At 37.1% G+C, this 13,636-nt stretch overlaps 1 protein-coding gene and 1 long non-coding RNA gene across 3 annotated transcripts in view; both read left to right on the top strand.

The window, feature by feature from the left end:
• LOC119075151 (zwei Ig domain protein zig-8-like) overlaps positions 1-13,636 on the top strand; it is a 183,528-nt gene that overhangs the window by 117,808 nt on the left and 52,084 nt on the right. The gene's annotated exons all lie outside the window — the stretch shown is intronic.
• Positions 1,192-12,994, top strand: LOC119075163. Its single transcript, XR_005087319.1, has 3 exons — positions 1,192-1,260; positions 3,278-3,281; positions 12,982-12,994. It is a non-coding gene; the product is annotated as an uncharacterized LOC119075163 (long non-coding RNA).

Here is a 13,636-nt window from a genome sequence, read left to right as displayed (position 1 = left end):
ATCTAAATCAAATTTTGTCTAAGTCGCGTTATCCCTAAAGTACCTAGAGACATCGTTTCGTCCCGCCAGTTTCGGCTCACGCACGGATCCACTCACCCATTCATTCACTTTTGCACAAAAACTCACAACAGGAAACTTCACAAACACTCTCACTAAAACTGAAACTGAAAATCAAACAAACGGAAAACACTGACACTAACACTAATAAAAGTCATGGCCACTAATCTGAAAAAACAAAAAGGAACATTAGAACTAACGAAAACCAAAATCAAAGAGAAGATCACCTAAGCACTTCACTAACACTGGGAGAAGTGTTAGCACGGCCCACAGCGCAATTCCTTGGTGTTTTCTTCCTTTCGAATTAAATGGTCAGTAGTGCTTGTCCGTCTGAGGAAGGTGGTCTGTAGATGAGAGAATGAATGCTCGCCGCAGGTAGACGTGCGCGCCGGTATATAGTTAATCAGCGGCGGCGCGCCGATCAAGTGAAAAATCGGTGGCAGCGGCGCGCCGGCGGCGTTTCGACGGCGTAGTCTTATTTTATAGTGAACGATATAAATTATAGAAATTAAAAAAAAACGGCCAGGATGCTGGCTTCGTTAAGCGGACGATCCTAATTTGTCATGCTTTAAAACCGAATATGAGGTCAATATGAGGTATTGCTGGCGAGTTTTACGAGTAGCGGTTGTGCTAACATAAAATTCTGTTATGTCGGCAATCACCAGCACTGCAAATGGGGTATCAATGGAAAGCTTAGACAATGTATGTTACGACTAGCATGTTAGGTTCCCATTAAGCGTCATCAGTACCAGCTTAGACCTGTCTAAAGTTCACACAGATTTTGAAAATTTTTCTTGCAGATTTCTGCAAACATATATCAATGAATTAAATTAAACTAGGCATGACCCGAAACTACTTGAACTCAGCTTTCCAACGAGCCCACTCTCGCCCGGGACGATCGTTTATAACGGCCAAAAAATTCGGATAAAAATCACCATTTTACCAACTTCGGAGATGTTCAACCAGCAACCAGGTGTGGCTAGAGACCATGTGAGGCCTGTTTTGAGGTCTACTGGCAAAGACCTTTCAAACCATGTATATATCAATCCCAGGCGAAATGGGTCCGATTTTGGTAGGCGGCTTTTCAAAAGAATCCCTCTAAAGAAGAAAGTTGAAAAATCTGACAGTAAAATGTGAGTCAATGGGGCAAAAGCGAAGCATATAAAAACACTTGCTGATGTTATTGATTGGTATGATATTGATGTTATTGATATTGGTACACGAGGGTAGCGAAGGAGTTTACTTTTCACACGAGCCCATTTTTCACAAGATACCACAGATTTTTTCGAATCAGTAGTCAACTATTAGTTGTCTACCATGCGTTCTCACACATGAAATATGCACGCCTGTTGGTTTTCCTCAATCAATTCTGTTTTTTGATAAAAATTAATTTTTTTCTCGTAGTTACTTGATGAAACGAAATCATTCCCAATTACCTCTACTTTGCGCCGAAAAATGAGGAAAAAATGCACCGGCGGCGCAGCGGCGGCACAGGGTTTTATTTTTATCGGCGGCGTCGCGATCGGCTGAACAATTTAAAATTTCGACCGGCGGCGGCTGACTTTTTACTGAAAGTTTTTTATACGCAATGTTGACATCACACGAAACACACAAATTTTGAAGTTTATTTCATTTTTGCAAACCAAAATGACGGAGGAACACAGAAAAAAATATATCGCAAATCATTCACTTTCGAAACCCAAAATGGTGACAGTAGACATCGCTGCTCATACTTCCCATCTTTTATTTTTTAAATTGTAAAGTTTTCTATGACAGATGTACAGTTTTATCACCCTAATTTTCCTTGTGTGTTTGCTAGAGAGAGTATTGAACTTTCTCAATACAAAGAGGGAAGAAACAGTTCAATTGCGTCACAGAATAGCATAAAAACAATTATGTGACTTTTTAATGGAATTTTCATTATTAGTTCGGGGACAATGTATGGCTTAATAAACGCTTCTAAATTTTCCGAAAAAAATTGGGATGATAACTAATTAAAGTTCGTATGGTCCCGCGGGATTGGCTTGTCAACATGTAATAGGAATTTTTGTTATTAAAAATTGATGGTTTTACCTGAGGGGAGTGTGGTTTTGATTGATTTTTTTTAAATTGTATACAAAACAGCGCGAGCAATCGTTATTTTCGAAAAAAAAAGAATGTTCATTGAAGTTTACAATGTGGCTAATTTACATTTTCAATATTCTGTAATATTGCTTGCATATGGAAAAGCCAGTCAATAACGAGAACCTATGATGGAATTTCATTTTTTTTGTTCTGTTAACTAGATGGATTTTAAACACGATATGCCTTTAATTAGTGTTTGCATTCACGGGCACTGTTTTGATAGTTGCTGTGAAAAAAAAAATCCAATTAAAATTCCACTCTATGGACGATTCAAATTTTGCAATTTGAATTTTATGCTCATCAAAACAAAAAATTGTTGAACCGAATGGCAACTGCAGAAACAGATGTAATAGACACGCATTTTGCAACATATTTGGTAGATATCTATGCAGTACCAGTATCGAGTAGGTACTATAGTAGCACAAAAGCAAGTTTTCGTCTAAATATTTAATTTTTAAGTTAAGAATCTTCTGCCTATTTGGCCCATTTGTCAAGTTAAACGCGATGGTTCGGTTAGCCGTTAGCCTTTCTTTACATAGTTTATCCGAATTGCGTAACAAGTCGAAAATTCAAATGATTATGGTGAGACCATCACTGATAAAAAAATTTACGTCCAGTATGTTTGAAATGGATGGCAGACAGCTTCATTTCTGCCTTACTTCGGATATGTATATTTCAACGTCTGACATGTATATCCAACGTCTGACATGTATATCGTACATGTCCGACGTATAGTCATACGTACTACTCGTGACTATCCGTGTCACTCGTATGTTTGTACATCGAACATGTACGATATACTTGCCAGACGTTGGAATATACATATCCGAAGTAAGGCAGAAATGAAGCTGTCTGCCAGCCATTTCATACATACTGGATGTATGTTGACGAATTTTTTTTTATCAGTGATCGATATCCTATACTGTAGGTAATGAGACACGAAGAACGAAATTTCGGAACTATAGCACACATGCAAGTGCAAAAAATACGAATCACAACACAAAACGAAGAGAAAAAGGAAATTGAGAAATGCATAGTTTCAATTATTTTCAAATGTTTGTATGACATTATTTCGCGCGCTTTCTCAAAACGTAAGTTACGTTACACATACATCCATGTGATCTTTCCGCATAAAGTTACTTTGACATTACTTATCTACCCTATATTATATCGATGGGTCAGACACGCCATATTTCCCAACAAAAATTCTTGTTTTTTTCACTTGCACTGTGCATTCGGAAATGGACTCAGAAACAATAAGTTACTATTACTAACAAAGCATCTATGCTTCTCAAGAGCAACATTTTGCGTTTGAAAAGACACGTTCAATACCAACATTTCATAGAAGACGAGCCGTCAGAACAGTCGGAGCGTTTGCTGCGACTGAGCCCCGTACGAACCCGTACATCTATTGCGCACGTGACCCTAGTTCGTCCGTAGCCCTACTCTTACCGTAAGCCTACTGCGCCCGTAAACGTCGGTAAAGTAAAATTCTTATGAAATTTGTACGTCTTAAAAATTGCGCATAGCGCAATTACGAAGCCCCGTACGATGTTCCTTTCAAACGTAATACAAATTTCAAATTGACCTAAAATTTCCTCAGTCCTATATTTACCTATAAATAAACAATTTACTGATAAATATGCTAGTATATAGCTCAAAATAACTATCTATACCGTTATATAGCTCAATATAGCTATATATAGATATCCATATTTGAGATCCTTGAAACAGCCGACACACGTAACTACTCACTTCCCACTAATCAGTGACTTTGTGAGTATCAATTTCACCGATTTATATTGATTTTACAAAAAATCTAAAATGGAGGCCGACGGCCATTTTGTTAGGAGGTGGAAAGTAGTACGACTGCTTTACATTCGTACATTTCAAACAAAAAAAAATACATGAAATTCGGTCAAAGTTTACTCGAGATATTAACAAAAACACTCACGAGTCGGATAGGTATTGTAAATCTTCAGAAAACGTTAAAGCACTTATGGGGCCCCAACTCGGGAGGGGTCGACCCAAAATTGAGCCAGTAGGTTTTTGTCTACCGTTGGCTTTTGTATATAATTAAATTAAATTAAATTAAATTAAAATCGCCCATCTTCGAACTTAGCCTCACAATTTCAACTACCTTTCAGGAAAAAAAATTTTTTGAAATCGGATTTGATTTACTCAAGATATCGACGTGACAGACGGACAGACGGACAGACAAAATTTTTATTGCGGATTCGTTATCTATGAACATAGGCAAACACTTTGCCCTTACTGCCTGCTTCGAATTCCATCAATTACACACGGCACCGTAATCCTATAAGCCCCTTCGTACTTCGTACGGAGCTAAAAACAATTAATCCAAGATTGAAGCGAAAAGACCGTGCAATAGAGCTAATAATTTGCATTAACCCGCTAAGCGACTCGTACCATTGGTTTCATTATCTCACCCTGACCAGTAAATCTACCAATTTTTAATTAATCAAAAGCTGACCAACCGGTTTTCTCTTTGAAAACTAAACCTGTTCCGTGGCATGAAATGAGTCAAAAATGCTTCTGATAAAAAATTTCCAAACCTCAAACGGTAATCACCTCGATTATTTCTTCACTGGATCGTAAAATCTCGTCAGCAATAACAGCGATGTTTAATGTTTAACAATTTTTCTGGTTTCATGGATGAAAAATTCAACCGATGTAGCTGCATAGAGGACTATGTAAAAAAAATTGACCGTACACCGGTAAAACGTTCGCTATATGTTTCGATTTGTCGGCGAATATCGGTTTTTTTCCTGTTCATAGTTTAAAAAAAAACAACTATTGCAAACCTTGCCTTCAAACTTTTCATTTTGTTTTGTCGAAATTGGATGAGGTATTCTGGTGAAGCGAGCCCGTGTTCAAAGGGAAACTGGGTACACTTTACCATGTACGTTCGTACATGCATGACATAATAATTTTACGATTAAAACTGGTGAACAAATGGAAATTCTTTCAATACCATACTGTACTCAGTGTATACATGCCTCATCAAAAAATGCAAGCCGTCAGAACAGTCGGACCCGTAAACTTATTGACATGATCCTAGCACGTCCTGTTGAAACCGTAAGAATGACATTAATAGATTCAACTGTTCATATGACTAGTCGGACTGTTAGAGGTTCCAGTTTGCGGTGAGGAATAAAAGCAGTGATACAAAAAAGTGATGTTTATCGCTGATTCTAACAGAATAAACATAAAAACTGTCTTTCCTCAAGTGCCAACTTGATTGATTTAACTCAATTAGAATTTATGAGAATGCTAAGTTCAATCTTCAACACGGACACTTGTAAATAGTACGTAAGAAGTACTCAATAAAACAAAATGACCAAAGGTGACAATTTTACTCAAGTTATCGTGTGCACAGGCAGACAATTTTTTTTATTGCGGGTTCGTCATCTGTTACAAACGGCATAGCAGTCTTATAAGCCCCCAGTAATTCGTACGGGGCTAACAAAAATAAACGGATTTTGCACACAAGAAAATTTAGTAAGGAAATTAATTGAATTATGCATAAGGAGAACCTATGGTCTGTCGTCGGTGCTAGTCATCCCTTGAATTTTTGATACAAAAACTAATTCAACACAAAAATGATTTTTTTTTTATATTTTAACATAAATCTGGCATGTAATAAACTCGTGGTGGTAATCAAAACCGAAAATGTCCTTTTGAAGAATGTTACAACCATTTTTTTATAACCAAAAAGCCTCAATTCAAATTTCCCGCCACGACATCTTCATCTTATTTTGTTTTTTATGTTCATTGTCATAACCGTCATAACTCATGACTCGTGTGTGTGTATATATAGCGCAACCATAGGGGGTGAAGAGAACCAAAAAAAAAATCAATTCTAATAATCTGCCATATCTATGGGTTATTGTGTATAACCAATAATAAAACCGGGTTAACGACTTCTTCACCAAATTTTATGGCCTCTCGTGCTCGTCCTATGACCTAACCGTAGATGAGCGAAGCACACAAACAAAACTACACTCGTCTCACCCCTAACCCGAGAAAGGGAAAAAAATAGCACTGGAACTAGTAAAGCATTTTGATATTCTATCTGACACATCTTTATGATATCAGGGAATTTATGAGTTTATTTCGTAAAGAAAGTTGAATGCTGTTCGCTATGCTGTAGGAACACACAGACAAGACTTTGTTATAGTTTTCGAATTTATATTTATTGTTTACTTTACTTTCATCTCTTTTTCGTGAAGGCATAGAAGTATGGATTGGATACACTAACGATCATTATAATATCCTCAAAATTTGTGCTAATAATAATGTTATTATGATGACATCAAAAGCATACACCATAATCCTTTCGAGACGACATAAATTTACATAATTAGATCTAAACAAACATATTATCTTATCTGGAAATTATCTTCGTTACTGTAAGGTATAGACACACACACACATAACACCCACCCCGGCAGCAATAAAATATGATAGTGGGAGGCATTTCGGAAAAGTTTCACAAAGAATGACGATATTAAGCTTAAAGTAAATTTAAAGTTTTCTTTCATGTGTCATGTGCAAAATGGGTATTATATCGTTACACATCCAGCGAACATAAAACAGTGAAAATTAGTCCCATGAACAGTCTGAATGGGAGGTGATATTGTATGCTGATGCATAATTTACAGCATTATATGGGGGAAATATATGGCTGGTTCGGTGTTGTGTGTGTTGTACTTTTAAGATTTTGCACACATAATTGTCTTCATTTAATTTAAAGTTATGTAGGTCACGTAAGCACCGAATTCCTTACTTACAAAATAGTTGGAGAACATATTTTGTCGCTGTTATAACCAGGAAACTGTAAGCATAACATTTTGGCTCTGATGGGTCTTCTGTCTTCATTGTGCTTTAGTAATTTATGCAACAAGTGAACTTTTTCAGACGTGTCATTTAATACCACGTTCGAGGGGTACTTTTTTCACTCTTTTTTTTCTATTTTGCTTTTTGTCACTAGAGACGAAATGAATTTTCATATACGTTTTGTCGAGCTGTTTGAACCATTTACCAGTAAAAAAAATCCTGCACGGACCAATCGAATCCCCGACACCAAAACCTATTTGCTTATATAATAGCAGTGAACCACTTTCTGAAGCGTACATCGGAGCATTGGATTGGATTGGTGGGAAGGGTGTGCGCCCTGGACCTAAGCCTCTAGTGGGCCTGTTGTACTATTGCACAAGTCACTTGATCATGTGAACTATGATTTTCATCCTATCTGTACCGACTCATATAGTTCACAAATCGACTGTGGAAACGTCCCATGAGGGATTCTTTTGAAAAACAGCCTACCGAAATCGGGCGTGTTTTCTAGTGGAACTTTTTATAGGTACCTAGAAAGGACTTCGACCCTAGGAGCCAAAACCACTCTCAAAAAAATTCTTCGAAGTTTTTATGGCTGGTGAAAGGTGATCGAAAGCCAAAGATTTACCAATATTTCTCTAGTTACACGAGCCGTACATGGTGGTGTGGGGTGTCATTTGATAGGTAATTTTATGTGCTTTTGGGCCAAATAGGGTCTTATGGGGTTTGGATGCATATGCGATCAAATATGGGCACTTAAACATTTCAACTTCTCATTAATTAATTTTAAAACCAATGAGTCTCTATTCGGCTCAATAGTACATGTGATTACCTTTCTAATGACACCCCACAAGACCATGTACGGCTCGTATACCTGGAGAAATTTTGGTAAGAAAAGTGAAAGTTTTCGGTTTTTGATCACCTTTCACCAGCCATAAAAGCTTCGAAGAATTTTTTTGAAAGTGGTTTTGGGTTCTAGGGTCGAAGTCCTTTCTAGGCACATATAAAAAAGTCCACTGGAAAATGCGTCCGATTTCGGTAGGCTGTTTTTCAAAAGAATCCCTCCATACGTTATGAAGTGTCTAAGCCACGAGGGGTATGTGAAGACCACAACCATCACTAATGACTCATGCATTTTCCCGAAGAGCGACTAGTCGATCATAGATGGAACTTATCCGACGGTATGTTGTATTGTGTCATTGACATTTATAATGTCAATATGGCGTGATGGTTGCAAATAAATCGAATATTGGATTTCTTGAAAATTTGCGACCTTATCAACCCTGCAATCGTACAGCTCTTTGATAACTAATAGCGAGAGCTTAATCAACAAGTGATTAGAATAAAACCAAGTATAAGCATTGTTGCTCCGGGAGTCGAACTCGGGACCTATTGGGCATGAGTCCTATTCTCTACCAATTGAGCTGCCTGATGGACCTATCACCTACTCAGCCAATTTCTCCTTCATTCACTTTTCGCAGCTGGTTGCAGAGAACGCTGTTTGTGACCCGTTGAAAAATTGGATGTTCTCCCCATCAACTTGTTGCATAAATAACTAAAACGCAGGAGTCGTGTATGACTATCGAACGCGTGTAAACACGCATGAGGCAGTGAAGTTGTCATTAAAAACAATAAATTGCAGACGTCCTTCATGGATGTCTATTTAGTTAAACGCTATTCCCCAATGAGATAACACTTCTGGGGCCAACAAATTGGTTTAAAGATTCTTGCAAATTAAATCACTCAAAGGTGCAAGAGTTTTCGTTTAACAATTTGTATTTTAATGGCAATACAAATGTAATGACTGGGGGACTATGGAAAAAATCATCGACGACCCGCTATTTTATGCTGTTGCGAACACTGTTTGTTAATGTATACAACTCTTCTTTCTGGCTTCATTGCACCGTTAAGTCCACACTGCATTAGGATGATAATCGTTCTCAAAAAATCGAAAACGTGACCCGGATTATTTTGGCATGCAAACAAATGAGTAATTCAACCGATACTTTAAGGCACCAAGAAAAGCCAAAGCCAAATTGGGAATTGTATTATACCATCTCAGCTAATGTGTTGATGGTGGTGTGACGGTCGGACTGGAAATAATAATGAGATTTTTTGCCACATCCAAAATCATAAAAAAATTAAATTTTTCTTTCGGCTCCTTTTATATCGCAAAGATTTTTCACAAATTTCTTCAAAGTGATTTCCACGAAATCGTCAACCTTATCCCATCCATCTACAATAATAATACTTAGCTGAAAAGGAGCAACGCCTACAGCGTTTTTGAAATCGATTTTCCTACTTTAATTTCTGAAATGGGAAAACACAATTTTTACGTCAGAGGACAATGATTGACATTACGGAAAATATATGTGGAAAGGAGGAGAGAAAGAGAGGGGAGGAGTGAGTACATATAACAATGGAAAGCACAAGTATTTCTATTTCCATTATCTACTATCATTCGACCAGTTAAACAACAAATATCAGGGAAACGAGGTCAGATCTTGTGAGAATACCTTTATTCGCTTCTACGACTTATTATATTTGGTCCCAAAATGGATGTATAGAATAAATTGTAAAAAAAACGACGACGACGACGACGAAGAAGAAGAAGAAGAAAATTTAAGCATTGGAGCGTAATATGTATTTATACGACAACGGGGCCCCTTTAACGTAAGCATCTATATAAACTGAGTTAAACGACAAAAACAAAAATCGGTTGGTGGGTCGAAATCCTCTGTATATTCACCATATTCACTCTCTACGCTTAACAGTGTGTACACATAATACGGGTATTTGTGTGATATGTGTTATGATATGTATAATGCCTATCAGTAAAAAGCACTCAAAAGAGTAAAAGTGACGCAAGTCCCTGGGCATACTTCCAAAACAACTGATATCGCTGTAGGTGACGTATTCTGCGATTGTACGCAAAAATTAAGCCAAAAAAATTCTAGAAGAAAAATTTTACCAAAAAAAATTTGCGTCAGAAAGTGGCAGATGATTCGGCCATTTTTCATTTGTAAATTCTTTCAGGGCGTCTTTTTCCCTATTTCAACAATTTTCTTAACGTACGTTCTTCAATATCTGCCACTTGTGACGGAAAGTTTTTTTGGTAAAATTTTTCTTCTAGAATTTTTTTGGCATAATTTTTGCTTTGACAATTTTGCGTACAAGCGCAGAATGCGTCACCTACAGCGATATCAGTTGTTTTGGAAGTATGCCCAGGGACTTGCGTCACTTTTTGAGTATTTTTGACTGATACCAGTTGTTTTGGAAGTTTGGTTTGATTTTCTGTCATGTTATTTGGTCGCAATTTATATCCTCTATATCTTCCATCCGAAAACGCGAAAACCGCGAAATTTCGCGAACACACTTTTCCCAAAAAGTGTTTTCTTGACGTTTAGGAAGGTACTCTATCTGAAAATGCAATAAAAAATTTTGATCGTGAAAACCGCGAAAAAGCAAAAACCGCGAAAATTCGCGAACACACTTTCTCGAAAAATGTGTTTCCTCGACGTTTCAAAAGGCACTCTATCCGAATCTGTGATAATTTGTTGAGCAATATGAATTAATCTTTCTAGCGACTTAAGCAATAGCCGTTGCTCACTTTATTGATTACAAAATTAAACGAGGCCCGTTCCCCCCAATTTTTTTTCTGGGATGTCTTAGAATGACGATTAGAATCTACTTCCAAAATTTCAAGAAATTCTAAATAAGACTTTAGGAGATAGGAAACACGGACGGTCGGACGGAACCACAAAGTAACGTAGATTTTTTTCATTTCGTTTAAAGTACTGTAAGAGAGGAAAATGTATGGAAATAAGGCTTCTTGGAAGATTTGTTGCGTGGCCAAATTTTAAGCTACAAGAACGTGTGATAGCTCGTTGAACTCGTACGGACGCCTAGTTTTTTAAAAGCTAATTTGGAGACATTTCGATTTGAATGGTAGAACTTCAATATTTGCTGTATATGGTTCCGCAGTCTACGACAAAAAAAAAATAAAAAAAATTTCTTGTAATAGGACTTGCGTCACGGGCGCTATGCTAACGCGCGCCCATGATAAACTGGAGCAACATTTTACAGAACACAGCAGATGAAACTTTTGCCGGAAACAAAACCGAAATTAGAATGCCTGAATGTATTTCAAGTTGTTTTATATAAATGTTGTTGATAACAGTTTGTTTTGACTTGCAGTGTATTAAAACAGTGCTGTCGTAAATGCTAAAAGTTACTCTCTCAAAATTTTGATGAAGGAAGTGACATTAAACTAATACAAACTCAAAAACAAACATGTGTTTGCCGCTTTTTATTTCGTTTGCTGGTGGATGCAACTGTTATTCACACAATTTAGGAGATAAATGCTGAATATCCGCTATACCGAATATCCGTTCAATTAGCACGTAATGTGACATGAGAGAAAAGTGTAACACTCAACTCTTTAACTGTTTGTTCCTAGTTATTATATGCCATCTAATGCGTAACTTATATTTTTCAATCGTGTGCGTTGCGAAAATTCTCTTTGCGTTGCAAAATTTGAATACTGTAGGATCAGGCGTAATCGGTTAAGATTCTGATTTGGTTCGTTGTTAAGGGGTCATTCAAGTAGTACGTACTCACTTGGGGGGAGGGGGGTGTTCGACAAAAGTGTACGCTTCTAACAAATATGGGTCACATTTGACCCTTTTATGCGTACGAGGGGGGGGTCAAAAATCGTCAATTTTGGGAGTACGTACTACTTGAATGACCCCTAAAGCAACACTGAATATCACGTGTCAAAAGTTATCGGAAACCAAACTTTTTTAGTTCTCTCTCAGCAGACCTTGCAAACAGGTCTAGGGACTCAACTCGACTTCGTCTCGACGAAACATACATACTTATGCAAAAATTATTCTCTCGGTATACGAATTCATACGTATACTGTTATTTCGTGGTTTCAATCCAAGTGAAGCAAATAACTATTGTTTGAATCTGGTTGAGCCCCCATGTAGGTATTCGTCTAATGAAAACATTCAACTTTTCGGATTAAAAAAAAAAAATTATTGAATTGCAAAACGCGATACTTTAACGAGAGAATGTGATGTTTTTGGTCCGCCTGAATACGCAGTTTGCCCCCTACGAAAGTTGACCATTAACTGAAGAATATTATCTCGGGTTATTTTACTCGATATTCAACGGGCATATTGAAGCCTTGTAACAAGATGAGGCGGATATAAATGATTCAAAACAAACTTAATTAACCAATCTCACCAATAATCAAGTGATTAAGTTATGTTGACACTGTACACCTGAATACTAAAAACTTTGCTGTAAGTTCCCAAACCTTGTAAGTTCAACTTGCTTCACATAATTCTTAGAGTGAAATGTCAAGAAGAGTATAATCAGTGCACGGACCAAAATGAACAGGGTTCGATTCCCGTGTCAGACAACTCAACATGAAATTTTCCTAGCGTTTATATCGCATTACTAACGTCCTGGCTGCAACAATGTACACATTGAATGACTAGTATGACAAGTAACCCAAATACGATGAATTTGTGTGCATAATGACTAGCCCACATTTAGGCGCATATACCAATTAAGCGCCTTACTTTCCTAAGAGAGTATTTGCATACTTCGAGGCGTGCTAAGCCGGTGGTACGACTGCACTTGTTATTGGCTTTAAAAGGCTGTTAGTGAGGTCTCTAAACGAACAAGTCAAATCAATTGAGTGTCAGCAGAGATCTGTTAAGCTTTCCGACAGAATCGCTACAATCTGTAACAGAATACTAAAGGTTTTATTGAAACTTTACAGGTCAACGATCATCAGATGCAAGCGAATGCAAGCAACGTGATAAATAAGACTATTGTGTATGTCTTGCATTCATTTATGTGTTGTTCCAAACCATCATTGTGTTATACGTTTGCATTTTATTTTTGCGCAAATACTAACGTTTCCAGCAAAATGTTAGTTCTAAAATTTTAATTTTGTTTATTCCTCACTTTTATAATCCTCGGCTGTAGTTAGATTTCACAAAACAAAGTTTACTTACCAAGTACACACAATATCTTGCTGTAACCATAAAGTCTCTGTTTTTGCTTGCATACACTGCTCGGCTGGCGTGTAGAGCTACTTCAGAAAATGTAGAAAATATTTCATTTCGTTTATAATTGCCCTCTTCCATACCATTTTATACCAATTTTTGGAACGCTGAGAATATGGCCAAATGCAGCTAGCAAACCAAACAAACCATTAATTTGAAGATTTTGTTGTAGAGAAGCTCAAGCTGTATATATTTGGGTAACCGACTGAAAAGTTTTTACGGTCAATGGTTGAAACTGTGTTGTGTGTCTATGTGTAACTTTATATGGGAGGGATCTTACGGGAAAAAGATATTCATTTTTGCTTATAAAATGTGTAAATACTTAAAGGTTAGATATGCTCTGCTGGCATAAACTTTTGTGAATGAATGTTCGGTTATATTTATACAACAAAACGGTCTCTTTACAAGGGAAAAAGCGATAATTTTAATCCTTCCTTTTATGTGTTTTTGACTTTATAGCCCGACCGTATAACGAATGCGTTGAAGATAAATATTATGCTCGTTGATGGCAG

Source organism: Bradysia coprophila, unplaced genomic scaffold (genome assembly GCF_014529535.1).
Source record: "Bradysia coprophila strain Holo2 unplaced genomic scaffold, BU_Bcop_v1 contig_193, whole genome shotgun sequence".
NCBI classification, from domain to species: Eukaryota; Metazoa; Arthropoda; class Insecta; order Diptera; family Sciaridae; genus Bradysia; species Bradysia coprophila.
The sequence above is the reverse complement of the archived record's forward strand: the minus strand, read 5'-3'. Positions and strand labels throughout refer to the sequence as shown.